At 44.6% G+C, this 26,120-nt stretch overlaps 1 protein-coding gene across 3 annotated transcripts in view; it reads left to right on the top strand.

Moving 5' to 3' along the window:
- The window catches only part of SEPTIN9 (septin 9), a 219,895-nt gene that overhangs the window by 166,352 nt on the left and 27,423 nt on the right, over positions 1 to 26,120 (top strand). The window lies entirely within an intron of this gene.

Genomic DNA, 26,120 nt, shown 5'->3' with positions numbered 1-26,120 from the left:
TTTAATCTGTTTTTAATCTGTTGGGAGCCACCCAGAGTGGCTGGGGAAACCCAGCCGGATGGGTGGGGTAAATAATAATAATAATAATAATAATAATAATAATAATAATAATAATAATAATAATAGCTGTTGTTGTTGTTGTTGTTGTTGTTGTTGTTTATTAAGTTCACTGGGGCTTTTCATGAGGATTGTGGCCAGACTTGCAGAAACTTACCAGGACTCTGCTGTGAGTAAGCTTGTTTCTGCCATTGCCAGCTCAGAGGATACACAGGCTCAATCTGTGCACGTTTACTTGGTAGAAAGGCCCACTTGAGTTCAACAGGACTTGCTCCTTGAAAGAAAAAAAAGTGCAGAAGATTGCAGACCTAGACCTAAGCATGCTTTTTTTTTTCTTCAAGCCCCGCTGAAATGAATGGCAATTACTTTTTTTTAAGTAAACATGTTTGAAGACAGGATATTAGTTTCTGAGTCTGCCATGAGAGTGCTTTTAACCACCAAAGCCTCATCTCCTCCTTGGAGACACTGTGCTGCCTTCAAGAGAACATGTCCAGCCGTTTTCTTTTTTTTTAAACAGCCGGGTCTGAACCTTTCCCCCTTTTAGCCACTCTGGCTATGCTATCTGCACCCCTGGGCAGCAATTATCCCCCACTCCCAGCTTCTGCCTACCTCCGTTGCACTGTGGGATGCTCATTATTCAGAGAATGACAATGCTCCTTTGATCATTGACTAGCATTCTGAACCATGTGACCCTGGAGGGGGCGGGTCTTTCTCTGCTAACACAGCCAGGAGAATAAGAGAGTTTTCAGCTGCTTGGGTGAGTCTCCTCAAAACTGCCTTTGTTCTTCGAAATAATTCAAACTTTTTTCTCCTACCCCTTTGCACTGCAACTGCAGATAGGTTGCTTTCTCTCTCTCTCTTCCCCACTTCCTGCCTCACTCAGGTTGCGTTGCCATTCTGGCTTTTTTGCAGGGTGGGGGGTGCAGGAAGGGTGGGCTGGAGGAAGGATAGAAATCCTTGTGTTTTGTGGGCTGTTTTATGACAAGGCAATTGGATTTGCGAGGAAGGAAGGATTCAAGCTTCTTTCCCATTCAGGTTTAGTGGTGCCTGGTGTGATGCGGCGTGGCGTGGTTTTTTGGGGGTGGGTGGGGAGGGAAGTAAAGAAAGCGTGTGAGCCTCATGTCTAGGACCCTGAAACTAGCGAGAACCAGGGACTAGGGGAATTCAGTTTCCATGTCTTGACCAGATTTCTTTGCTGCAGAAAGAAAAGGGCTTTGTGCCTCACAGCTATCTCTTTGTAAATATTTGGCCAATGGAGCCGAGTGTGCTAATTTCTGCCTCTGAGGCTTCCCCACCCCACCCCCAGTTTTCCCTCTCTCCACATAGTGTACGTTGCACTCTAAAGAGAAGGGACAAAACTTCACTGTAATCCACCCCCCCCCCAACCCATCCTCCCCTTTACTACTTATTATCTAGCCATCTGGCTTGAGAAAGCACAGTGTGAGCGCCTGGGTTTTCCTGTCTTTGCAGAACATAAGCCCCAGAGGTAGGTGTGTTGGACTTGTACATGCCTTGGCTTTTAAACTCTGCTAACTGTTCTTCTGGGAACTTCTTTCTCTCCCCACCCCCTCCCTCTGGGCTTTGCTATGTTCATCAGTACTGCTGGGGCTTCGCCACTTTTTTGGGGGGGGGGGTTGTAGGAAACAAAATCGGGCTGTGTATTCTCCCCCACTTGTTTTAATGCATGTTGGAGGAGGGAGGGAGGCAGAGAGGTTTCTAAAATAAACTGTTCTGAAAAGGAACATTTTAGAGTACGGGAGTTATGTGTGCTGAATTGCTGTGGGACGAAGTATTCTGTGTATTGGGATGTATGGGGTATCTCTTTATAGTAAGGGTGTATCTGGTGCCCCTTCTTGGTTGAGGGAGGGGCATCGGAAGTTATTGATTTAATAACATGCAGTGTGGCTTCATTTGGGAATGAATCAAGTGGCAACCACCCAACCTTTGTAAAACACATTTCCCTATGGGCAAACTTTGCAATGAAATACGATGTATGCAGGCCTTTGTGTTGAGGCCTACTGTGTGCCATGGGGCCAGCAGGGTAAGGTGGGTGTGGGGATGCTGAGGCCTGTTTTATTCTTGGAGGGGGGGGGGGCAAGGCTGTTTAGCAGCTATCTTACACTTTTCTTTCTATCCCAAAATGTGCTTCTTTAACCTTTAAGTCTTTGCAGTTTTGCCAAGATGGAGTGCACAGGGGTGGGGGTGGGAGGGAGTTGCAGTTGCTCCTTTTTTTTGCAAGCTGAGAATGAAAAGAGAATGTAGGAAGGGAAGGTAATAGACCTGAAATGCAAACTTGTCCATCCACAGTTGTGGAGTGGAGTGAAGGGAGCAATAGGGGCCCTGTGGTTTCTGAAGGGGGGGGGAACTAATCCATGCAGTGCCAAGGATTGTTTGCATTCCCTGGTAGGTGCCCTCTGTAGTCACTTCCAGAAGAGGGTTTGCAAACACTGGCACACACCTACCCCAAATCAAATCTAAAAACAACTTTTCCTTAAAAAATTATTGCAAATGCACAATTGGTACTGGGCCCCTAGAGAGGTCCTGTACCATTCACTCAAAACTTCTCTTGTGTGTGAAACTACTTTAATTTTCCCAGTGGGAAGGGGAAAATGCTTCCCCTATCTTCTCATGCTAATAAGGCTGAATCTGGGATGAACCTGACCTGATCTAGTGCAGGACCCAGTGGGACCTCCTGTGTCCTCCATGAAGGAATAACAACTTTCTTTTCCCTTCCTCCTATCCCTATAACAAGCCGGGACAAGAGGCTGAGTATGTGCAGCTGGGATTCTAATTGTGCCATTGTTCCTAGCTGATGGGGAGACAGATTGCAGTTACTGAGTCTTGCATGCCAAATCTTTTCTTTCTAGCAGGAATGGGTGAGTTGTTTGTTTGTTTGTTTGACTAACTACTGAAGGCACATCTCCCTCTTCGTTCAAATCCCTTCTCAAACTTCATATTGTGAAGATGTTGGCTTGATATCTGTCCCTTCTCAAACTTCATATTGTGAAGATGTTGGCTTGATATCTGTCCCTTTCTTCAAGCAAAATGATGTTTAAGCATGTGTAATATCATTTGCTTGTGTCGATTCAATGTAGCATCTCATATCCCCCCCCCTCAGTTTACCCTATCACATCTCCCTCTATTGTTCCATTCCCTCCCAGCCCTTTAACACTTCAAAATCTAGACTGGAAGCTCCTTGAGGCAGAGACCTGTCCTTTTTTTTTATTTGCTATATTTCTCTGTAAAGTGCCATGTTCACTGATGGTTCTGTGCAGATGATAAAAGCTGGATGAGCTGCAAACTCATCAGGCTAACTCATCAGGATATTTTAGACATCATTAATTTGCATAAATGTGGTGGCTGTCGGACCATTATCATGTTGCATTTCTCTAGTGCATTTCGTTTCATTTTGGAGGAGACACAAGAGTGGTGTTTGCCTTGTAATCCCCTTCCTTTAGTCCACTCTACAATCATACCCTTGTTGTTTTGTAGCAAAGTTACTAGACTGGAACTGAGGGTAGATTGTTGTTGTATTGTGTGTGTATATCATAATGTAAGTTGCCTTACGGGTGCTGTGCCCCCCAAAACAGCCTACACAGTTTATAAATAACATGTATTATGGCTTAATAAGCTAAATCTGAAGCCTGCAGGTGATGGGAAATAAATTAGCCTTTTGAAAAAAGAAGCTTGTTTGAACTACATTTGTAGGAGTGCCTTGTAAGAGGAAGCTCATTAAACCTGTTGTGTATTGATCATCCTTGTTTCAATTAGAGCCAGTGAAAGCTTCTGGGTTCTCTCTCTCTCTCTCCATGTGGGGAATAAGCGTTGGCCTGCCTCTTGGTTGAAGGAGCCTTTGAAACAAGTAAGAGAGAAAAGAACTAAGCTAGCTCAGACATAGTTTGATAAAGCTCAAGGGAGATTGTGCACACATTGCCCCTTGCCAATAGATGTTTGTGCCATTTACTAACAGGCCAGCCTCCAAGCTGTGGCTCAAGGGCATTCCACTAGCAGGAAGGTAAAGTAAGGATATTAACTGCCTTCTTCCTATAGCAAAATAGGACAGATACCCCAGGCTACAAAATGCTTACTCCATGATAAAGCGAACAAAAAAGGGAAGCGCGGAGAGGAAGAAAAATCTCCCACACCAGCATGTATGAAACTTTGGGGAGTGTCTTTTGCGTACAGGAGAGGATTTGCAGCAAATAACATGTCCTTCAGCATTTGAGAGTGGTTGGCGTTGCACAGCAGTTAAAGTCTTGAAGAAGCCTGTGCACACTTGGGAGTAAGTCCACACACATGCTGTGAGAGTTGTTTCTGAGTAAACGTCCTGTATTAGTGTGCAACTTGGTTTCTAAGATTAACCTAAGCTTTGCATCTGTAATGGGAGTATTCATTACAGGTATTTAATGAGGTTCCACGGAAAGGGGCCTTTGAGCACAAACAAGTGGGAAAATTCATTTCAAATGATTTAATTGCGTCCAACCATTCTGAAGTGCTATTGATGTTTGAGAATTACTGTATTCTAAATTTTAGTTACAGTTAGGTAGCCATGTTGGTTTGCCGTAGTTGAAACAATCAAACAAACAAAAAAGAATCTGAATAGTGCAATAAAAAAGTATCTGTAGAAATATGCATGCACATGAAAGCTCATACCAATGACAAACTTAGTTGGTCTCTAAGGTGCTATTGGAAGGAATTTTTTTATTCTAAATGATAGCAACTGGGCTGGAAAGTGAGAATTTAGTTTGGAACACTTCAATTCAAACCCTACCTTGCCAAATTAGGCAGATAAGCTGCCTACATTGGAGACAGCAATATTTTTTCCATAATTGCAACAAGTATCACAACACTGGGCTACTTTGTAGGGTTGGCAAAACTCACACTTTCTCAGCCATAGTCTTGCTCCCTGCAATATAATAATTGTGGACTTTAGTAGCATTAACTAAGTACATTTTAAGATGTTTAGAAACTCATAAAAGAAAATTCCCCCCCCAATGCAATAAGACTTGAATGAGGAAGCTCATGAGCTGCTGCATCTGCTACAACCATATGTTTCTGAGTTAACACACTGCTCCCTAGTCGCAGCCACACTAAAATTCTGGAAATCTGGTCCTCCCCCCCCCCAATGGGGCAGAGAAGATAAGCAGAAAAGGTTTAAAAACAAACCAAGAACCACTCATTATTGTCTGAGTGTTTCACTCTAGCTTTCTAGGATTTCATTGCTAGGAATTCATTGTCTAAAAACACTGAAAGGTGGAAGCAAGCTAGTTTCTCACAAAACAAATGAGAAGAACAGTACCTGTAGATTTTGCCTTCAAGAGATTATGGTCTGGGGAAGACCCCAATGAGCACACATGCCTGCCTGCCTGCCTGCCTGCCTGCCTGCCTGCCTGCCTGCCTTAAAGGCGTATTGAGATGATTATTGAGATTATATATGTGAAATGCAGGAATTAAAATCAGAATAATATTATGAAACAGAGTTACTCACTTTTCACAGTGGCTGTCATGACAGGCAGGTGTTTTTCTCTCTATACTATATTTGCACTAATCTGTGCCATTGTGCTGTTTTCATTGGCTGTTTCCCAAAGATCTAAAGACAGGGATGGGGGAAAGAGGAGGATGCAGGAGGGGGAAAGTCAGGGACTGCAGTAAATGACTTAAGGTCTTGACGAGGGAGAAAAGGGGTGTGTGACAGTTCTGGTCCTCTGGTGACAAGGGGGAAGAGAGAGGAGGAATTGGGGAAGGAGCAGGTGGAATTGGGTGGGGATAAAGGTGACATTTGAAGGAATGGTGGAATATATGGGAAATAGGAAGGTGTGAGAGGGAGGCAGTTTTAGGGCTCTGGTGATGGAGAAAGAAAGCTGGAGAGGAGGAAGAATTGAAGAGGGGGAAAATGGGAGTGTGGCATTAAGGTAGGCATTTGCACTGCTGTGGAAAAGCAAGAGGGGGCACTGGGAGAAATGAAAGAGAATATGTCAGTGTCCCTTGCTCTGTGCTGCACTCAAATTCTTCCCTCTTCCAGTCCTCAGCTCCCTCATATGAGACAGATAAAGGATGTGGTCCCCTCAAATATTCCATTGTGCCTTTCCATAACAATGTGTTTCTCTCCTGGTACCATGTGCTGTCTTCAATATGAAGTTCCAGATTCAATATAGTAATTTAGAACACATATGTCGTTAACAAGCAAGAACCCATATAAATACAGCATCCACCTGCAACTGAACAAGTTGGATTGTTCTTTCTAAGGAAGATCCCAGCGTGAGCCTGCTGAGTAGGAATTCATTTGCAGGTTTGACATTTTCCAGCTTGGGTTCAACAGAGATGCAAGGCTCCAGTCCATATACACACTTAGTTGGGATTAAGTCCCCTTTGAACTGAGTGGGGCTTACTTCTGAGGAGAAATCTATAGGACTCAGGGCCGTCTCAAGCACGTCGGGCGCCCGGGCGCCATGGTGTGGAGATCGCTCCGGCGCCCCCGCCCTGCTCCATTTCTTGCCGCGGCTGGTGGACGGATGCAGTGCACAGCATGGTTTCTGCGCGGTTCTGCCGCACACCGCCCTCCTACCGGGCTGGCGCCCTGGTTCCCCGCCACCCAGACTACCCCTAGAGCCGACCCTGATAGGACTGCAGTGTGCACATGACTATTCACAACAGAAAGTACTGGTAACTGTTTCTCTTAGGTGTTTGTGTATTCTCTTCATCTTGCTCTGCTGATTCACTGCCAGTTGGAAGTGGGTCATATCCACTCCGCATCGTGGCCACCACACTTGTTAGACCTTCTGTCTAAGCTCTGCTGTGTGTGTGTGTGTGTGTGTGTGTGTTGTATGTATCTGTTAATCCACAGATAACATGGCATATGTTGGACAGTGTGAGCTCTGGGCCATGGGAGCTTCTGCCTCAAATGTGCAGGGGCTGAGGGAAGAGTAAAAAGGGGGGAAATGTGAAGGGGGTGATGAAGCAGCCTGGCCTATTCAATTAGGTGTGGCATAATGGATCCAGTAAACTTAGAACAGATTATTAATAGAAGGGGAGATGTGAAACTACAGCTAGAGGAAGCAACGGTTTGTGTGTATGTGTATGCATGCATGCAGAATATTTTTAAAGGGTACCAAGGGTGGGAACTGAAAGAGAACAGCAGCTTACAAGGTGTTTTGAAAGAAGGGCAAGAATGAATGAGTTCAAGTTACAACAGGTTGAATAAAATGTTTCCAAACTGCAAAGGTTGTCCTGAGAAACTCTGGAATCTCTTGGTCTGGGCACCTTAGGAAGGATGTGTGTGTGTGTGTGTGTGTGTGTGTGTGTGTGTGTGTATGAATTAGGAAATGGAATACACTATTAATTCCATAGATTGGTAGAGTATATTAGTGTTGTGCCAAACCTTCAGATGACCTTTATTTTGCCTATTCAAAATAGAGGCAAAGCAATGTTGCTACCAGAAAAGGAGGTAGAACTTAGGTATAAATAAAATAAAATAAAATAATCAAATCAAATAAATTTCAAGGGAAGTGGCAGAGTTTGTGCATACCATTGGAATTAACAAGGTGACTGAGGTCTCTGCTTGCTTAGTTCAAATAATATTATAAAAAGCCCCATGTTTCTTTACAGTGCTGTGGGGCTCTTTGCAGACAAGATGTCAGCCTAGCAGGGCTTCATTGAGTGGCCATGTGACATTGCCAGGCCAGAGAACAGGGCTTTTTAAGGATGTTTCTTGAGCTAAATGATAAATTAATTTTCCACCCCCAAGTTCCCCACTTCTGCAAAGGAGGGAGGAGGGAAAAGCACATCTTTCACAGAAAATAGTTTTCCCTAAAGAAAAAAGCCCAGCAGAGTGCTGGAATATATGGAGGCCTGGATACTGGATGGGATTTATGGCTTGTCTTGTCAAGCTGCCCTGATGAAGCTGCTTCCGGGTCTGGTTCTCTGATTCAAAGGCAAGAGAATGTGTGGCTGGCAGGAATGCTGCTTTGGGTGTGAAGCCTTCCCCTATCTGGAAAAAGGTGGCTTGTTAGCAAATCCACTCACCTACTATTTGGAATGGGGTGGGGAATTTTGGGGAGAAATCAGACTGCAAAAGTGAGGAGAGAGATTGCTGCCATGGTGTGCTTTGCCCTTCCTTTTAGTACTGGCTGCTATGGAAGGCATGGGATGGCAGACTTCATGGACCAGTGAGAGGAATATTTTCCTCTTTGTTTGCATGCTTTTGACTTCAGCCCATTGTAAGTTGTGTAAAGTGATGAGAGAGGAAAACTGAATCCACCAGTTTCTGCAGTCTTGGGGACAGATGGACGTATTTCACAACTTGCATATGAGGGACTAAAATGAGCTAGTGCTCTGAGGTCAGACCAGCGTCATACAGACTCAGGCCTTCCGGCCCTGTTGTCGGGAGCTGACTATGCGACAAGGGGGAGTGTGTGTTGAGTTTCCCAGGGAAGTGCTTCCAAAGGAAGTGGGTGGGAGAAATATTCTACACAAGAGCACACATTCAGCATCTGGTGCCGCCCCATGGAGATAAACAGGAAACCTTTAACAACTCATTTGTCACTGCAAATGAAAACAGACAGTCAGCTGGCAAAAGGAGAGGCTGGAGCCACAAAGCTCAGGAGGTCAGCAGGTTGGAGGTCTGTGATTCCATATCTCATGAAATGGGACAGGAGCTGCGTAGGGCACAGATAAGAATCTAGAATCAGTCTAGGTCGAAAGCAGCATGCTGGGGATGAGCACGAAGAATTCCAGATTGAGCAAAACTACATTTTAATGCTGCAGGTGGGTTAGTGTGCGTGCAGTCAAATTTCCTTGTCTTATTCCAGAATAGAGCCATTTTGTTAGTAGGATTGGCCTTGAGTCAGTGAACTGAGGGGTGCAGTTTTAGACTGCTACCCTCAATCTGTTTATCACAGAGAAGTCTTTAATCAGCCCCACAGATTACAGTGAGCTAGAATGAGCCAAGGATTGAAGCATTAGTGATGGAAAACCACCAGAAGAACGCAGTATGGCAGCCTCTGAAAATAAGCTGTTTTTGACAAAGTAGAACAGATTATTATTGTGCTCAGTAGAACAAATGCATATTATTCTATTGGGTGGTTTTATTTTCTTGTGAGTCTTATTTTACAGCAACAACGCAGAGAGAGAGAGAGTCATTGTTCTTTGCACTTGGGGTTCTACGGAGGCACAATTGCCTAAGATTTGATCGTTGTGTTTATCATTTTATTTTTATTTTAGGGTTTTATACTCCACTCTTCCATAAAATTCCCTGAGTGGCTTATGAATAGGGCTGGGTGGTGTTGGGTTTTCAACATCGCGGTGTATCATCAGCCTAACATCTCAGTTTGATGATATACCGCAATGTTGAGAAAAACTGCATTGGCCTCAGCCAACGAGATACTGGGGGAGCTGAGGCACTTTCACCCCAGCGCCTCATGGGGCTCCAGCTCCCGGCTAGTTTGTTTTTCCCTCAGCGTGCTGGGCGCTGGAGGCAGAGGGACTCCACCGAGTGAAGCTGTCAACGCGGTCTGCTCCCACATACCGGTCCTGGGCAATATATTGATATATCACCCAGGCCTACTTATGAAACACGAAACCTATAGAGAGAAATATTGCACCATATCCAGTTTCAAAATCTGGATGTTGCTTCCATGAGGCAGATAGTAACTACTGGTAGAAGTATTTGTGCTGATGCTTTCCAAGAGGTAGGTAACTACAAGCCCCATGAAAACAAAGACAATCACAGCCAACCACAAATGAACAACCACACCCATGGCCAACCCCAATCTCTCTCACCATCAAAAGAACACAAGCGAATAAAAGTGAACCTGCACAAGCAACGCTGACATCAAACCCTACATATACCAGTATTAAGCAAAATAAAAGCCCCATTCTGCACACAGTTACCGGTAGGTACCGTGTGTGTTCTTCAGGGTGAGTATTCTTGAATGCTGCTATACCCTGTGTTAACTAGGTAAAGATTAATTGCTCTTCCACACTAAGGACTGACTGAGCAACATTTTAAACTGTCTAAGCTTCGATGCTTGTTTTTAGCAAAAAAAAACCCCAGGATATTTTTACTTACATTTCCCCCCCCTTTCAAGTAGAGATCATAAGAACAATTAGAACAATGAAATCATAGCTTGAGTGCCATTTGTTATGAGCGTGGTGTCACTCGGTTATGACAACCTCTTAAAATGTTAGTAAAACTTCAAGGACTGTTTCTCCCTCTCTCTTCTCCTCTGCGGAGTTTCCAAAATACCAAGGTATTTTGAGTACAAAGCTTTTAGGCTTCCTCCGCGTACTATAGCAGACTCTATTCCATTGGCAACTGCTCTTGAGATCCTTCTAGAAAGCAGTTCACTGTTCACTCTGCTGATCACTTTGTTTGAAACATTGCCAATTTCTTTGCTGCTTGTCTTTGTGGCACATGCTTTCTCATGCTGTTTCACAAAACATAAGATGCATCTATAGAAACATTTGCTTGTCAATGTTGTTTCTTTTCCGCTGGTGCCAATATAGCAGCAGTTGTGTCGTGGAGTGCTTTATGAAGCTATTGATACCAACCATTTTAGCTGTTGTGCATGAATCAGGCTGGAGGTGTGGATCTGTTGGACATATTCTCCTTCCTTCATCGCAAAGGGTCAGCCAGCTGGCTCTGGCTCATTCCTTAGGAATGTGTTGCTTTTTCTTCATCCCCAAAAGAAGAGGTAGCATTTGATAGCTCTTTCTCCAGCTTTATCCATTTTTTTCCTGGAGGCACAACAGTGCCATGGGAAATGGTGAAAACGGCATAGAAGACATCAATCCTCAGTGTTGCTTAATTGTTGCGGGATTACACAGTGTGTGTATGTGTTACAGGTAGGTTGCCGTGTTGGTATGAGCACACAAAAGCTCATACCAAAATAAAAACTTAGTTGGTCTTTTGTGTGTATGTGGTGATGGATTCCTTTCCCCCTATATGCGATGCTTTCATTTCAATAGCAGTACTTAATACTGAGCATATTACATCAATCCTGGTCCGACTGCACTGGCTACCAATTAGTTTCCAAGCCCAATTCAAAGTGCTGGTTTTTACCTATAAAGCCTTAAACATCTCAGGACCACAATACCTCAAGGACCGCCTCTCTCCATATGAACATGCCAGGACCTTGAGATCATCTTCTGAGGCCCTTCTTCATGTGCCGCCTCCACAACAGGTCTGGAGGGTGGCAACACAAGAACAGGCCTTTTCTGCAGTGGCTTCCCATCTGTAGAATTCTCTCCCCAGGGAGGTTCACCTGGCACCTTCATTATGCACCTTTAGGTGCCAGGCAAAAATGTCCCTATTTAACCAGGCCTTTGACTGATTGACATCCAATTCCCCTTTAAAATATGTTGGGGAGGGGGGAATTATTGGGTTATTCTTGTTTTTGTTTTTATTATGTATTTTGTGTTTTCCATTATCACCTAGTGACCTAGATCAGGGTTGAAGAACTTGAAGTTCACATGCTTTTCCCATGCCTAATTGCTGGGGGGGGGGGAGTGATCGTCATGCAGATGCAGCTCATAGGGGGAGAGGTTTTAACTTGGGGGTAGGCAACCTAAAGGTCCGTGGGCCAGATGCGGCCCAATTGCCTTCTCAATCCGGCCCGTGGATGGTCTGGGAATCAGCGTGTTTTTGCATGAGTAGAATGTGTCCTTTTATTTAAAATGCATCTCCGGGTTATTTGTGGGGCCTGCCAGGTGTTTTTACATGAGTGAAATGTGTGATTTTATTTAAATTGCATATCTGGGTTATTTGTGGGGTGTAGGAATTTGTTCATCCCCCCCCCCTCAAAATATAGTCCGGCTCACCACTTCCCAGCTGCGGTGTGGCTTCTGGGCTGCCTGCTGAGAAGGACATGGATTCTACCGGCATATGCACAATTTGATGGCATTCTAGACATTATTAAAACCAATTACCACTAGGGACACAGGTAGCGCTGTGCGTTAAACCACAGAGCCTAGGGCTTGCCGATCAGAAGGTCGGCGGTTCGAATCCCCACGACGGAGTGAGCTCCCATTGCTTGGTCCTTGTTCCTGCCAACCTAGCAGTTTGAAAGCACAAAGTGCAAGTAGATAAATAGGTACCGCTCTGGCGGGAAGGTAAACGGTGTTTCTGTGTGCTGCTCTGGTTCACCAGAAGTGGCTTAGTTATGCTGACCACATGAGCTGTACGCTGGCTCCCTTGGCCAGTAAAGCGAGATGAGAGCCACAACCCCAGAGTCGCCCGTGACTGGACCTAATGGTCAGGGGTCCCTTTACCTTTACCTTTACCACTAGTGATGATGGAGCATGTGGGCTTTGGCACCAGTTCACCAGAGATATGCTCTGCCTATTTGATTCCCCAAGTAAAGCAAGATGGGCTGTTTGATGGCAATGGACAAGTGTGAGCAAGCGAAATCCAGCCATTCAGCTGGCTATCTGAACCTGACTCCAGTTCCCTGGCTTCAACTAAATGTGAACCTGGAAAGAGTTTGCATTCTGCAGAAGTGAGACCAGCTGCTGCTGGGCAAGCCCATGTTTGGCAACAAGTGGAGGATTTTCACCAAGATTAAGGAGATTAAGGCCCTAATGCCCATTGATAGTGGGCAAAGCTTTATTAAGTCATAAAAAGTGGAGTTGTAATCCATTTGCAATGTGCATGTTGCTGCACTGCCAGCAGGCCAGATTGAAGCTGGATTGCAGCACAGTGGCAGGGATTTCTTCCACTGTTGGTTGTGGGTCTGGGTCCCTCTCCCTCAACAAATGACAATCCTCCCTTCAGAATGGTGCATCGTTACAGCTCTTGGCAGCACAGTGAAGCTGTGCTGTGTTACATTTTTAATCAATGGAAAGCTGAGCACTGAATATGGGAAATAAGGCCGCTAATAGCAATTCATTATGGAGAGGAAAAGCCAGCTCATGAGTGCAGGAGGAGTTGGACAACCTGCAGCTCTCAACGGTGGTGAAATGAACTGAAGAAGCCCATGCGAAGCTGGTACAGGGTGAGCCTTTTAAAAGAGACCCCATGGAACATGTGCACTCTGTATCCACAGGGCCTCTTTTTAAGGACTCACCCTGTATAACCCAATTTAATAGCTTGAACCTTGAGTCCTAACCTCATCTTGACCAATAATGTGTTTGCTGGTCTCCTCTGACTTGACATTGATCAGCTTTGCAGCTTGACCCCTGTGCAAGCTTATTCAGAAGTAAAACCCATTGGGCTGGATTCAGCTAATGGATCCCACCAGCAGAAGCCAGCACAAGGACTTCTGCTGGCACAATGGGGTTTTCCATCCCTGTCCTCCCCCTGCCCCCCCCCCAAAGTTGGAGGGTGTTGGGGGAAACCCAAAACAGCGGCTGGACGAGAGGAGAGGAGAAATTGTTCCATCTAGCAAGCTAAAATGCATGTGCTGATGGGACAATCTCCTTGGCACTACACTGAATTCCTCCTATTGAGTCCAGTGAGCTTTCCAAGTAAGTGTGTATAAGACTTCAGATATAAACATTCTGGTTTAACATCAATTGGATAAGGAATAAAGTGTTCGTTTCCCATCCATAAAAAATGGGGATACCAATCCTATGCAAGATGAAGAAAGTGAAGTTCTTCCTGCATTTAAAGTATGGTATTCATTTTTGACAATGTGCCCTGGAGAGAGTAATGAACCCCCCTTCCCCCCTAGAAGAATATGGTAAACAAAAAGGTGCTCTAGTCAGCTGGGCCCCCAGGTCTCTCAGCTGTATGACTGTTACCTCTGTTTAGCTACTGCAACAAACATCCTAAGATTTCTGGAGGAATAGAACTAGAAAATCAATTAGCTGTTCAATTCATAAAATAAAATAGCAGGGAAGGTTAACTATGACTATGACTATGACTACGACTATCAAACCTTTATTAGGCATTTTACAAATAGAACCATGAGGAAAAAGAGTCACATACAAAAGTATTTAAAATGCATAAAAAGAGGCAACAGTAAACTGCATATACTAATTGTATGTATACTCTTGAGATTTTCCTAGATCAAGAGGAAGCAGGAGAAGGAGTTATGGAGATTGGCTCTCCTCTAACAACTACCAAGGCCCATATTACATAATTTGAGAGTCCCTAATAGGAAAAAGGAGTCAGGCATGGCATGATCTTCTGAGATTGTTCAGTTTTTTCATGTCCACTGAATAGTATAGAGTCCAATTCTAAGCATGCTTATTCAGATGTGAGCCCCATCACCATGTGAGTGATGTTTCTCTTAGGTATGTTAAGCTAAAGTCTTCAGCCTTGGGTTGCATGGTACTTGGGCAGCATAACAATTCATATTAGATTTCTAATAATTCTCTTTCTAAAGTTTGTAGCCCTCAGGGAAGTGTAATGGCAAATGTTCAAGCAAGCAAGAAACCCAAAATATGTTTTTCAACACTTATGATTCTTCATCCATCTTTCAAGCTTGTTACCTATGAGGGTGCTGGTTTCGTTGTTGAATAAGTTGACTACTGACTGGTTTGGCAACTGCCAGAATCATAAAAACGATGCCCTCTGTTTCTTAATCACATAAAACTATTATGGTCTTCTAATTCAGATACCAAAGATGGCTTTTGCTGCTGAAAAAGGTGTACATTATCAAAAATGTCCAGCTAATGCACTGGTATGCATTGCCTTCTTCAGAGTTGACACAGGGCCAGCTGGTTAAGGAACTTGTTTGGGAGCTGCTACCCATAAATCTTTGGTGTTCATTCATAAGCTTCCACTCTTCTGAGACAAAACTGTTGCAAGTAGACCTATGAAACATCTTACTGTGTGCCAATCTTCTTTGCACCAGCAGGGCATCTGCAGCTTCAAAGTTCAAAGAAAACCAGTCTCTGTAACAAAATAACTTTGCAGATCTCAACGGTTTCTTCCTTGCCTTGTGAGGATGCTTTTAGTGTGTGTGAGAATTGGCTTGGAAGACTTAAGACCACGGGTAGGCAAACTTAAGGTCTGGGGACCGGATCTGGCCCAATCGCCTTTTAATCTGGCCTGCGGATGGTCCGGGAATCAGCTTGCTTTTACATGAGTAGAATGTGTGCTTTTATTTAAAATGCTCCTCTGGGTTTATTTGTGGGTCATAGGAATTCGTTTGTGCCCCCCCCCCAAATATATATAGTCCAGCCCCCCACAGGGTTTGAGGGACAGTGTTCCGGCCCCCTGCTAAAAAAGTTTGCTGACCCCTGCTTAAGACGATATACTTGTATTCATATCTTGGCTGATGGTGGTGGAGACTGATGTATCCTTGAATTCGTAAAAAGGATGAGGGACTTTTAACTTATTCTTCAGCTGTTAAGAAGCACTCATGGCTGGTAATTGAATTGTTTAAATAAGGAGGGATCCAGGCAATTCTTCATGAAAGAAGTGGACTGCTGCAGTGTCTTTTAAGGTAGCTGATGCTACTGTTAGGTGTTGCTATGGGAAGGATTTGAAGGTGAGAGTTGTTCCATTCCACGGCAAGCAGTGATGTGCTTGAATATTTGAGCTCACATTAGGTATGAAACGTAATTGGAGATATTTACTAATATTTCAGTAGCAATTTATTTCTGGTGTGTGATTCCCTGAAAGCAAACTGTGAGAAGAACATATGGACCTTGTCTATACACTTCTAGTGGAGTTTACATTATTGGAAGCAAAGCTGCTGTCTATTTTAGGAGACTGAAAATGTGCAAGAATTTCATGGTGTATGCTTTACTAAATTTCGGACTGTCTTGCAATGTATTGACATTATGCGCAAATAGTGACTAAATGGTCTGTTCTAGATGTTGACTTTAATATTCTCTGCCTCACCCAGCATGACCGATGGTCAAGGTTGATGGAAGTTGTAATTCAACAACATTTGGATGGCACTGTGTTGACTAGCAATGGTCTGTTCTGTGGTTAGTTACCTCAGGTATCTTTTTTTAGCCTTGCCATTGCAACAGTAGAAGCCAGGATGATTTGCTGAAAAGTCTGCTGGTCTTGCAACTTGCAGTCCTTTGCTCAAATGTGAGTCAGTCTGTTTGTTTGCTCGTTTTGTTTTACTAACCATCCTGTATCAGAAGGAGCCCAGGACAATATACAACAAACACAAAACAAAATGCACCAACCATCAATAAAAATGTGTGTAATTCGTTCCAGAGGTCCATTCTTAACCTGAAACCATTCTTAACCTGAGGTACCACTTTAGCTAATGGGGCTTCCCACTGCCGGCATGCCACCGGCATGCAATTTCTGTTCTCATCCTGAGGTAATGTTCTTAACCCAAGGTACTGCTTCCAGGTTAGCGGAGTCTGTAACCCGAGGTGTTTGTAACCCGAGGTATCTCTCTCTCCTCTCTCTCTCTCTCTCTCCCTCTCTCTCTCTCTCTCTCTCTCTCTGTGTGTGTGTGTGTGTGCGTGTGTGTGCGCGCTCGCGCATGTGTGTAATAAAGTAGCAAAGTTTTGTCAAGAATGACTTGCTGATATGGTTTTGGGCAAGTTGCTCTTAGCAGAACCCTCTGCCTGGAAGTAAGTCACATTGAGGTTAATGGAACCTATTCCCAGGTAAGTGTGTATAGGATTGTTGTTGCAGTAACTTGTAAACAGATGTTATTTCCCTTCCTAGGCCTTTGGGGGCTTAATGGTCTATAGAAAATGCCCACATAAAGTTAAAACAAATACAGAAAATTGTGGAAGTAGAACTACTATCACTTGGAAGCCAACCGTCTTCAACCACCAGCACTCCAGTTGCCAACACACAGTGGTCTCACCAGAAGACCGCTCAGTCGGTAGAGCATGAGACTCTTAATCTCAGGGCTGTGGGTTTGAGCCCCATGTTGGGTGAGATTCCTGCATTGCAGGGGGTTGGGCTAGGCTAGATGGTCCTTGTGGTTCCTTCCAATTCTCTGATTCTATTTATCTTGTATCTAAGTCGCTCCTTCAGGTGGGTCTGGGTACACTCTGCCTCTTGCTCCACCTTCAAACTGGTCTTGGGGGGTAGGGGAGTTTCTGACCAGAGAAGCTGCTCAAAGTTGGAGAGAGTTTAAGCATGTGTGCCTGTCTGCTTGCCCAACTCATTTCATGAGCCCTTGCTGATGTTCTGACATGAGCAGCAGACTTAACGCATGACCCGTTGTCAGAACCAGCTTCAGTGAGCAAACTGAAGCAAAAAGAAAGCTGTTCGGCAGCCTTAAGCACCTTGAGGTGCCGTGGCATGAGGTGCCAGGTTACAAATAAGGAAAAAAGTCAACAGGCTAAAGACTGAAGACATTGGGTAAAAGGGAGGTAAAGGGACCCCTGACCATTAGGTCCAGTCGTGACCGACTCTGGGGTTGCGCGCTCATCTCACATTATTGGCCGAGGGAGCCGGCATATAGCTTCCAGGTCATGTGGCCAGCATGACAAAGCCGCTTCTGGCAAACCAGAGCAGCACATGGAAATGCCGTTTACCTTCCCGTTGTAGCGGTTCCTATTTATCTACTTGCATTTTGACGTGCTTTCGAACTGCTAGGTTGGCAGGAGCTGGGACCAAGCAACGGGAGCTCACCCCGTCACAGGGATTCGAACCGCCGACCTTCTGATCAGCAAGCCCTAGGCTCAGTGGTTTAACCCACAGCGCCACCTGGGTCCCATAAGGATAAATTAGGGATCGCCAAAAGAAGATGGGATAACGGGCAGCATGTTGTGTGTTAATATGGGTCAGTAAACAATGGCTAGAAAGCAATACAGGCTGCAGTTCTTCCCAGCATATGGTGCTAATCTTTCATAGTATGCTGTATGCAAAACCCATCGGGTCACATATGAGGTCCAACTGGCAAATACTTAAGCTCCATCCCCTTTGTCCTGCCCTTGTCTGTGGAACTAATTGCTCCAATTCCATAAGAACGAGTCTTTGTTTCTCTCCTCTCTCCCCGACCCCCCCCCCAAATGGTGAAGGCTTGCTTAGATGCTCTGTATTGTTTAGCAAGGAATGAATGGCTATCTGTGTTCTTGGTAAGGAGGGGTGGGGGTGGGGAGTGAGCCTCTGTGCTGGCTAAGGACTGGCAAGCCAGTGGATCAGCACTTCTGCTGGTACAGGCAGAAATAAGTAAGCATCTTGCATAGAAAACTTGAGAGAGTTCCCAATAAAGGCAGGGAGACTTGTCTGTGCCGCTTTTCCAAGGTTTGAGCATCCTTGCTTACTTGTAGGAAGACTTCTTGATGTACAGCTTCCCCCACCCCCTTTAATTGCCCTGGCACAGATTGAATCCAGAGATTTGCCTTCTGCTTTTCACTTTGCCCAGAAGTAGCTTTGTGAAACTCCTTTCCCATTCAAAGGCATTTCAACAAATGGTCCTGTACCAAAGCACCAATGAATTCAAAGTTACTCACTGACTGCTGCTGGGTGACAAAAGGGTCTTCATGCCTGTGATTCCATGCATGCTTCTCATGAGTAAAATGAATTGGCCTCTGAACACCTTCCTAAGCTTTGTCCTGTCCTGTCCAATCCCATGTGAATTCAAGGATTATTTATTTATTTCATAAAATTTACATACCCCTTGATTGTAGAAAACCTCAAAGTTGTTTACAAAGTCGAAGTGCCTAGCAAATTGTTCACAGCAGGCCTCTGATGCAACAGTCATCTCTTCCAGGCCGAGCAGATCCAACAATCTGATTCGCCACCTGGAAAAGCTGTTCCGGGTGGCTGCTTGGGGATGTGGTGGTGCTGGTAGTCGTGCTAGAGGAGAAGCCCACCACCCACATGGTAGGCATGAAAATGTGCTTGAACCTATGTTTGAATGGATTCATCCTGGGATCTTTGCTGCTTGCGCTCTAGCTGTCACCGTTTTGGCATCATTGCCTGGAGCTCCTCAGCATTCCCAGGAGACATCAGGGTTCAGCAATCTTTTGGCTGTAAGCTTCAATGCCAAAATGACTCAGCAGTAGGGAGAGATTCCTCTTTGTCTCTCCTCCTGCCCTCCCTATGCACCAGCCCTCCCCACACTACTGCTGCAAAGTGCCTGCCTTCCACCCCCATTTCCCTCACTCTCACCCCCTTCCCCAGCAGCTGTATTGTAAAGAAGGAGAGGCTGAGGAGGTTTCACATGTTTCTTAGGAAAAAAAACGAGGGGCAAGAACTCCCACAGGGATTTCTCATTTGAAGAAAGCTGTTGCTCGTCAATCCATACTAAGCCATTCTGGGTTTCTGTCATGGGAAAAAACTCCACATTTAATTTAGAACAGTAAAAGGGGGTTAAAACTCCCCTTTGCTTTTTGCAGAGCTTTCAGAGAAAACGAGCTGTATGATAAAGAGCTTCCGGCCACACTCTTTTAATACACACATTTGTTGCTGGCAACTGCATACCCAGCTGGGGGGCTGTATTTCCCTTGAGGGAGGTGTGCAGGGATTGATGAGCAACTTGAAAAGCTCCCTCTATGCTTTTCTCTCTCTTTTTAAAGCCAGAGATGTTTCAAACAGCCATTTCCTTCACCACAAGTTGGTAAACGCAGGCAAAGCAGACCAAACTAATTTAATTAAAATCTCCCCTTCAGTGTGGTAACTGAATCCAGAGCAGCCTTGAAATTCTATAGGCAGGATGTGCAATCATTTGCTTTTTCTTGAAATTCTTTCCCCTCCCCCAGAAATGAATTATGCTGGCCAGTTGGAATCGTATTCTCCTGCTGGTGTCTTGTATGTGTGTGATGGAGAGAAGTGGGGAGGGGAAAATAGGTTCTCTGCTAGCATGCTCTTCACTTTAATCCTTTTTTCTGAATAAGGTGAACCACTTCCAAGTGCAGAGGCTGCTGCACAACAGAACATTCTGTTGTGTCTTGTGTTCCACAAAAATCCTTGCAGGTGGCAAACTAGATTGTTAAGGAGAAAGCTAGCCTATAATCATTTACCCCCCACTGTGTGTGTGTTCCATGTGACTCTTCCTGCAGCCTTGAACTGGCAGTAGACTTACCACCTCATTGAGTCTAGGCCTATATAGTTACATCAGCAAGACCCAAATGCTCTTTGTGAAGGAAATGAGCCATTGCTTATAAACAGAGCCTCTTGAGGCTGTGAGCAAGCACTACTTTGGCAAGTGTATGCCGTGTGGCTGTGGACTAGAACTGAAGGTCATGTTCACACACATACTTGCTTAACTTTAATTAATCCTGCTAATATGCCTTAAACCCGATGTCCTCACTTCCAAGAGGAGTTCAAGGTCAGACTAGAAACAAACTTTTTAAAGATGATTCTAGATTCAGGTAGGTAGCCGTGTTGGTCTGACCCCATCGAAATAAAAATAATAAAAAATTGTCCTGTAGCACCTTATAGACCAACTTAGCTTGTTCTGGTATAAGCTTTCATGTGCATGCACACGTCTTCAGATATCTGGTAAGGTGCTACAGGACAATTTTTTTTCTTTAAAAATGAGTACCTACACCCTGTTCCTCACCTTTTCACTGGGACCTCCTCCTCTGTGCCTTTTCCCAGGGCACTCCACGTACTACAGAGTGAAAGGTGGGCTGCTTCTCCAGAAAGCAGGTCTGATAGGATCACTGGGAATCCCTGATATGACTTGACTTGACCCTGAGGTCACCTCTACACTCTACATTTAAAGCTCTGTTATACTTCTTTAACAGTCATGACTTCCCCCAAAGAATCCTGGGAATTGTAGTTTAAGGGTGCTTAGAGTTGTTTGGGTCCCCACCCCCAGCAATCTGAACTCTGGTTGAGCAAGCGACATTGTTCATATGTTGCAACTCACTCCCAACATTTTTGACCTAGGAGATATATGCATCCATTTATGTCTGTCATAAAAATTCCAAGTAAAGAGGAAGCCTGAGTAAGGGTGTATCTGTGTGCACTTTTTTTAAAAAAAGAAGGCAGTGATGAATAAAAATGGCATCCTGAAATCTCAAGGTGAACTGTGCTGTTTCTTCCCCTTTGCCAAGTCATAGCATTTCCTCCCTTCTGTTCCACAGTAGAGGTATCGGTGGCTAGAGAAACATTATTATAGACTTTCTGTTCCTCCCATTCAAAAAGAAAAATTATTTTGCTGACATCACATTTCACATTAAAAATGTCTTTAATTTTGAAAACAAGCAAACACAAACAAACAAACAAACAAACAAACAAACAAACAGGGTTTTATGGCATAAAGGCTCACTTTTAGTCAAAAGAGTTCATTTCCCCATGAAAATCCTCATGATTTCCTACATTATAGCAACCAGGCATAAACATACGTGGAAGTTCCTTCTACCTCTTGGGTGTCTAGGGTAGAGAGTTGTTTGAAATCAGTCTTGAAATCTGTTTTAAATTTCTGCATTTAGCTCGCATGTTTACAACCACTGTAGAAAGATACCTGTACAGATAGTTTCCCATGAGGATACTGGAGAATATTGCTGAGTTTGAACCGGTGCCATGTTTTTGGTGTGTGTGTGTGTGTGTGTGTGTGTGTGTGTGTGTGTGTGTGTGTGTGTGTGTGTCTTTCTGGAACTACTTCTGCAGAATCTTTATCCTTCTGTTCTTTGCAGCTGGGTTTTAACAAGCAGTGGGTAAGTGTCAAATATGTTGTGAGTACAAACCCCACTTCCTCATGTTGAAGCATAGATAAGAGAGCACCCATCTCTGTAAGGGACACAGTCTTCTATTTCACGCACATCTGTGATTTGCCCTCTCCCCAGCCTGTCAGAGGCTTAGTAACTCTAGGATATACTGTGTGATTCAAAGCTAATGTATACCACATGGCAAATGTCTAATACACCAGGTCTCTTTGGCTGATTTTCAGATTGGGACAAAGTTTCAATTTGTTTCTCTAAGCTTTGTCCCTGCATATGTAACATCTAGGCTGCAAATCTAAACATATTTACTAGAGAGTAAGATCAATGAGGCTGGCTTCTCAGTAAATGTATTTTTAGGGCTATACTGCCCTTACCATACCTTACCTTACTTTATTCCATCTCAGGACACCCAGTGGGTGTTTATCTAGCTGCTTCTTATTCCAGTTTACAAGGTTTCAGAACGTCCCACCAAACTGGGTCAGGGAGAGCAGGATAGAATCTCTTCCAATAGTAGATAGATGTGTAAATAGAGGAGGTCTGCATTTTCAGAAAAGCAAAGACTGGAAAGTAAGTACTAAGTTAGGTCTGCCATCCTTTCCTCCCCCATGTGGAGTATTGCTGTTTCTTAAGGCTTGTGACCAAGTGACATTTCATTTCTAAGTTGCTGTGCTAAAAATGAACTGCTGGGTTTATCTCTTGCTAGCTGCACTTCTTTCTCTAAGCAGTAGCTGTAATTCTTGATCCTCACAAGACCCTGGGACAGGAATGAGGAGCCTGTGACCCTCCAGATGTTGCTGGACTACAGCTCCCATCCTCACGGGCTATTAGCCATGCTGGCTGGACTGATAGGATAAGTCCAACAACATCTGTAGGACCTCATGTTCCCTAGTTGTGCCTTGAAAGACTGTAGCCTTACTTCAGTACAAATAGCAAAACCGTCAAATAAATGGCATAAGTTCATTCAGATTTTAGGGTTGTCCTAAAGAATACTGTCAGTCTTAAGCTGGACCTAGGGAATCATCAAGCCTCAAGGAGAGCAATAGCCCTTGTCCCCTGAGAGGTCCTCCTTGGAACCTTGTGCTCCTTCTCTCCCCTAAGTAAAGAGGCTCTGCTGTCAGAACAGAACAGCTGGTTTTGAGATAATCTCTGTTCCCTGATCATTCTCCTTGGGTTCAGGAATATTGAAATCTTCACTGCTTCTGTCTCTTTGCCTTTGCTGAAGTACAATCTCTTGTGCTCCGTGTTTCCTGCTCCGCAACTGGTAGGTGGGTTTGCATCTTCGTTGTGGGGAAAGAATTGAAACTTAGTGCAGTCTCATAATAAAGGGCTACACAGATGTTGGGTGCCAGCTAGCATGACCAATGGTGAGGAATGATGGCAGTTGAGAGGGCTACAGGTTCCTTATCCCTGGCTTACTACCAACGTTTAAATAAAAAAAGATTAAAGATGTGAGCAAATCATTGCACTCCTATTAGAGGCCTGCCATATGCGTGAAGTATGGTGTCTGTTTGGGAATGTGTTCCTAGCCTGTGATCCTGATAGGAGGAATGTGGAACATTCTTTAAGAGTGTTGGCATCCTTAGCAGCAGCAAGTTTGACGACACACTTCTTTGTCATAACAGGAAATTCTGGCCGTTTTTATATGCAATCAGTCACTGCTTCTGTGCAGACTTTATTCTCAAACATATGCACATTTTTGGCACACAGATACCACCCCTTGCCATAATGGATGGTGCTATATAATCCTAAATATTCAGAGTGGCCAAGTGTTCCAAAGTTCCATAAAAAAATGAGGGGAAGGTGATTTGTGTTTAGGGGAGAAAGGAATGGAAGATGAGATCATGACAAAATGTCCTAGCTAAAGAAACAAGCCAGCGGTGGGGTGAGGGAAGAGATTGGACTGGGGAGAGCAATAGTTGCACCCATTACCACTGGTCTCTTGCAAACTTTCCTTAAACATAAGATAAATTGCAACGTTGCAATCATTTTTAAATGTATAGTCATGTTTATGAATAGTTTTTAATATATACAGCCACTTTAATATATATAACACACACTGTTGGAAAGGGAAGTCTTAAATCTTTATTTCTCCAGTTTGTTTTTTCGAATGCTGGGTGGGAGGGTGCCAAAGCCAGAGTCAAGCTTGAGTCTAGCAGGATGAGCGGCCAGTGTACTGTTTGCCTGTGACTGAAGGACTATTCAGCAGGGGGCTCTCCAAAGGATGCTCTGTTAGCTAGCTAGGCTCCAGAGAAGGCAGGGAAGCAAATGGGCTCAAGCATTGATGGGAATTGAGCCTGGGAACTTTGGGATGCAGAGCAGATGCTCTACCTCAGGTCTATGGCCCTTTCCCTGCATTTGAAGGCACTTCTTTTCCAACAAGTTGTGAACTGTCCCGAGATCTTCAGATGGAGGTTGATAATACAAATTTAATAAATAATAACAATAACAAGCTTTCAGAGCTGATTTTACAAGACTATACAGTACTGTAATGTTATTAGTTCTGGCTCTCTTGCTTTGCTTTTTTGCTCTCTTGAGTCTTGGTACCGTATGTCGTTTGCGACATCTATTTTGCTTTTAATATTGAATTACTGCTTTTGGTTTTGTATACCTTTGTTGGCTGCTTTAACTGCCTTCATTTGAGGAGGAAAATTTGGGTTATGAATTAAGTAAGCAAATAAGAATGTGTGGTCAAGTGGTTAAACAGGACAGGGCTCCATGTTTTTGCAATACTATAGCCTTAAAGGGGTACAAAGATGCAGGTTGTGAGATTTCTGGCCCAAGTCCCGGTTAATCTTGAACCAACTTTTGGAACCATCGGAAATGACCTGTTACAGCCCATTTTGCTTGAATGGCATGGTGTGGATGACATATACCTGCCCATGCCCTGCAAATATGGAAGATCTAGAGTACTGGCAAAGTGCTTTGTTGTTAGGGAGCTTTAAGGCTGCAGGTCTCTCTCTTGTCCCTCTTTTTTCTAGATGGGTTGAAATGTGGGAATGCTGGAAATGTGCTTTGTTTTGCTTAGTGGCTGAGGTTCAACTGTTGGATAACAACCCGTTCCTACTAATGGCAAAATACTTTCCATGTAGAATGATTCTTTCCTAGTTGTGTGTAAGAATAGCAATAAAATAAAATAAGATAAAATAAAATAAATGCTTGGCTCTCCCATCCTAAAAATGCCGCTATTTCAGGAGTCATTGAAAGGCGTCTTGGCGTTCTCACTCTATAATTTTTTTACCCAGGAATTTTGCCAGCAGCCCACTGCATGAGTTTGAAATGAGTTTTGGAATTACAGGGCATGCGGAGGATCTAAAGATTGTGGCTTCTCACCCAGCACCTTGCACCACCTCACACCCTAAAATGACCCTGACCACTATCTAGGTATAGATTGTCCGAGCAAGGCACGCCACATGCGAGGTTCCTACAGGAGTTAAAAACTTACATAGCTGTTCCAATAAGTAAAGCAGAATGCATTGTAAGCTGCAAAGCAGGACAGGGAAAAAAACAGGAAAGGAAAGGAGGCATGAGAAGGGAGTTTTAAAACCATGTTGTGGGTGTCTCTGAAGAGACTTGTGCATAAAGAACATTTTATAGCAGTTCTTGCAGTTTCCTTCTTTAATGTGGATGTTTACTGCATATATGTATATATAATAATACGTATGTGTGATTATTGCATCTTGAATAATGGACTTTCAGGCCAGCATGTGGGATTTGGAAAGTCACAGATTTTGAGAAGACCTCAAGTTCCATATTCACACAATTCAGAGTTTCATTTGGACTCTGCTTCCATCCAGGCCCGGTTCTAGGTGCAGTCCCAGTGGCGCAGGGGTGGCAGGGGGGGCGCTGCGCGACGAAGCCGCGCTGCGTGCTTTGAGGGCGGGGGCGCCGGAGTGATCTCCGCGCCTCAGCGCCAGGGCGCCCGACCTGCTAGAGACGGCCCTGCTTCCATCTGTCTCTGTATTCAGAGCAACTGTGAATATCTGTATATATCGGTATTCAGCAATATATCTGTATTCAGAACAGTGGCGTCGCAACGGGGGGTGGGGGTGCACCCTGGGTGCCATGTCTGCATAGGTGACAATAAGTCACCCCGCGGGGGCTCACAGTGGCACAAGCAGCCATTGTGCCGCTGCAGCCGCATGTAGAGGATCCTCCGTTCACAACTGCAGCCGTGAGTGGAGGATCCCGGCGCCGGCAGCAAACTGCTATGTACGTTTGTACAGCACATGTGCGGGGGTGCTGTACATAGCAACACCGCACATGCACTGTACTTAGCAGTTTGCCGGCGCCACTGCTCCGGCGCCGTACGGACAGTGCCGGGATCCCTCCGTTACCACTACAGCCACGAACGGAGGATCCTCCGTTCGCAGCTGCGAGCAGAGGATCCCGGTACCGTCCATATGGCACTGCAGCGGTGGCGCCGGCAAACCGCTAAGTACAGCGCATGTGCGGCGTCACTACGCACAGCACATGCGTTGTACGTAGTGATGCCGCACATGCGCCCTACCTAGCGATGCCCACCCTGGGTGTCATGATGCCTTCCTTTGCCCCTGATTCAGAGAAACTGTTAT

Source organism: Zootoca vivipara, chromosome 2, assembly GCF_965207765.1.
Source record: "Zootoca vivipara chromosome 2, rZooViv2.hap1.1, whole genome shotgun sequence".
Taxonomy (NCBI): domain Eukaryota; kingdom Metazoa; phylum Chordata; class Lepidosauria; order Squamata; family Lacertidae; genus Zootoca; species Zootoca vivipara.
This window is presented reverse-complemented; position numbering and strand designations above follow the sequence as displayed.